This window comes from Trachinotus anak, unplaced genomic scaffold (genome assembly GCF_046630095.1).
Source record: "Trachinotus anak isolate AG129_WGS33_773 ecotype Australia unplaced genomic scaffold, CSIRO_AGI_Tana_v1 ptg000010l, whole genome shotgun sequence".
NCBI lineage: Eukaryota > Metazoa > Chordata > Actinopteri > Carangiformes > Carangidae > Trachinotus > Trachinotus anak.
The window spans coordinates 26,878,536-26,882,091 of NW_027273861.1; positions in this window are offsets into that span (position 1 = coordinate 26,878,536).

Consider the following 3,556-nt stretch of genomic DNA (forward strand, 5'->3'; position numbering starts at 1 on the left):
GCTCGGTGCCCAGGTCAGCGTCCCCAAATTGGTGCCACACTCAGCAGTGGCAGTCAGGTTGGTTGGTGGACATGGAGCTGGCAGAGAAGAGATTAAAGTACAAATATTTTTCACTTTAGAGTCAGTTTTTGTTAATCTGGTCAATGTAGCCACAAAAAATATATATATTTTTTTTATTTCATGGGAAAAGATATTATAACATGTATGCATTACTCTTTAACATGAGAGAAGAAAATATTGGTGAGATAATGTTTCAGTGTATAACATATATCCTGTTTGCAGATGTATTATAAAAAACTACTACTACTGTGATGATTACTTCATCACACTGTGATAACTTTTGAGTTTCTGGAGATAAGGACCAATATATCCAGATATTAACCTGTTTCCGTTTGTATGGGCTTGCTGAGGATGCTGGTGCAGTCAGAGTCCCTGGTAGCGACTGTAAACGTATATAACTCGCTACACTGCAGCCCAGTGATGACATGTGACGTCTGGGTTGTGGAGTAGTTGGCGCTGGCACCACCATCTTCTTGGGAGTGGAGGAAGTAGGTAACACCACTTTCAGGACTGGGATCCCAGCTCACTGTGATGTCGTTGTTTCTGCAAGTTGTCACTCCAGTCACATTGGTGGGAGGGCAGATAGCTGAGAACAGGAGAGGGATGAAGACAGAGATATTCTGAAAATACTGTACCACCTGTTCGTGCATGCCCAGTGTACATTAATGGCAACTTGACGTGTGTTTTCAGGTGTAATATAATGTTGAGAGGAATTATAATTATATATAATTACATATATATATATATATATATATATATATATATATATATGGTTACAGCTACAGTGACAATATATGGTGATATTATTAGGTGTGTTAGTATGGTCGTCTGGACGGAGATAGTTAAATTTTAAAACACAGAGTGGTAAACCATTCAAACAGTTTTATTCTCTGACCTGTTTGGAAAGTAAAAGGCAGGCTGGGTTCGCTCCTGCAGCCCCGCTCGATGGTGACCACCGTGAGGGTGGACGTCTCGCCGCAGTGGAGGTCTGTCAGGGTGCAGCCTGTTCCATTGGAGGTGCAGGTGTGTTCGTGATAATCCACGGCCGTGGCCACATACATATCTGCTCGCAGGGCAGAGTTCCAGGTCACATGACCCAAGTTACCATCACACTGCAGGGACACATGAACATTGGTTGGAGGGCAGGGGCCTGGGAGAGAGAGGGGCATGGAAGAGGAGTGAGCATGTGGCAAAACAGTTGTTAATATTTAAAATAAAAATCAATATTTGGTATAATTACTCAGTATTTGATATAACAGTTATTAAAATAACCAACAGAGACAATATAAGGTGTGAAATTAGCTACTGGGGTCCTGTGTCAGAGGGTTGATGTCGGCATCTAGTGGCAGGTAGAGATATTCTTAATATTTGCTTTGATAAAGATGACTCAGTTCAAACTGATTGTGTGGTTTGGTTAGTTTAGGCTGGTGTGAAACCTGACAATTAAATTCTAGCGCAGCCTAAACCACCTGACCAAGACCACCTGACTCTTGTGCAGTTGCTTATCGGTGTAAAAGAAAAGCAGAGTAACCCCAGAATAACTGTGTTAGAAGGTTTACCTGATACATCATAGAGTAAAAACTGGAGTACCTTGTGTATTTTATAATTAAGGGAAAGTGAGATGTCAGGGTAAATAACTACCCCTCATAATATTATGGGAAAAAATGCCCCTTTTTCAATCCATTTGTGATAAGGTAATTTCTTCGTAAGCTCTTTGTGATACCAGAGATTATATATAAACATACATAATGGGCAGTGAAGAGCTACATAACTTGCTGTCAATCTCCAGAGCTTGATTTCCTCTCAACAAAACATCAAAACTGTCTAATGAATCAGTTACCTGTTGCCCCACATTATATTTACCTCCTGGGTTATAATCAATTGTAAAAAATAAGAAAGTGCAAATGTGAAATTGTGATTATGTGGGCTTCCTCACCTGTAATGTAAATGTATGGGGAGCTGTCAAAACCCTTGCACTGGCTGGAGAAAGGGGAGATGGTGATCACGTAGGTCTGAGAACAGTGCATGTTGGGAAGGTCACAGCTTGTGTCATTTGTGGTACACTGTTTGATATCTCCGTCTCTTCCAAGTGCCTTGACTTTGTAGGACATTGCACCGGGGCTGTGTTGCCAGCTGACCGCCGCCGTGTTGTTGTCACACACCAGGGAGGCACTCACATTCATGGGAGCGCAGGGGGCTGATGGAAAAGCAAAAAGGGGGAAACATCATGCATAGAAATCAATCATCAGGAGGCCTGAAATGGTGGGAAAAGTTACTCTTCCCCCTCATCCACACTCACACCATGCAGACGTCCCGTTCCTCTCTTACCTGTTTCTATCTGTGTTACCCCAGGCACGCTGCTGTTGCAGTGGTCAGCCACAGCTATCACAGTCACATCATATACATGACCGCAGAGCAGCGAGGGCAGAGAGCAGTCAGTCTGGGTGGTGCTGCAGGAGGCCATGTAGTCTCCAGAATGGGCATGGGCATAGAAACTCTTCCTGCCCAAAGTCTCGTCCCAGCTCAGGAAGGCGATGCCGGTGTCACAGGAGTATGTGTACTCCACGTTTGCAGGGGTACAAGGTGCTAGGTGACAGAAGAGTACAGTCAGTTCCTGAGCAACTAACTTCAACCTACAATTTATTATAATCCATAATCAATATGAACTCTATAGTAGACAGAACCCACCACATAAAATAATACTATGTGCCATTTTTAAAAGATCACCCGTCTTCATTATAACTTACAGGTGACAATCTGAAAAGTAGCACTGGGTTTGCTCCAACAGTGGGCTCCTCGTGCTACAGCCTCCACAGTGTAATTGTGCCCACACTGCAGTTCATCCAGGACGCAGCTGCTGTTGGAGGATGAGCTGCAGGATGTCGAGTGTCCCAGGCTGGAGGTCGCGTTGACTCTAACACTCACGGTATCCTCATCCTCGACCCAGGTGACCCAGGCATGGTTGGAGACACAGTCCAGAGAGTGATCCTGGATCACTGGAGCGCAGGGAGCTGGACACAGGGTTGTCATACATTACATCAATAAAACAACCTTAACTTAAAACAGCAATCTTAACACTTCACAACAAGATCTACTTCTATCGTGTCTTTCTTTACCTGTGGTTACATTTGTTTTGGCGAGTACCGAGCTGTTGCACTTCCCGTCCCCTGCCAGTACCGTCACAGTGTAGTCCTCCCCACACTGCAGCTGGGTCAGTTCACAGGACATGCCGGTGGAATTACACAAGTCGATGTGTCCGTTGGCCTCAGCCAGGACTGTGTAATAATTTGCTCCAGCGCTGGCCCACCAAGTCACTGTCACCACACCAGTGAGGCAGTGCAGGGCAGCGGTCACGTTCGTGGGATCACAGGGTGCTGGAGAAGGAAGATGAACATCATGACTGTCATTATTTTATGACTTGATAGAAAGGAATATTTTCAACTTGTGGAATTCATATGTTAGCCTGCGAGGATATTTTGGCGGTTCTGGACTGACT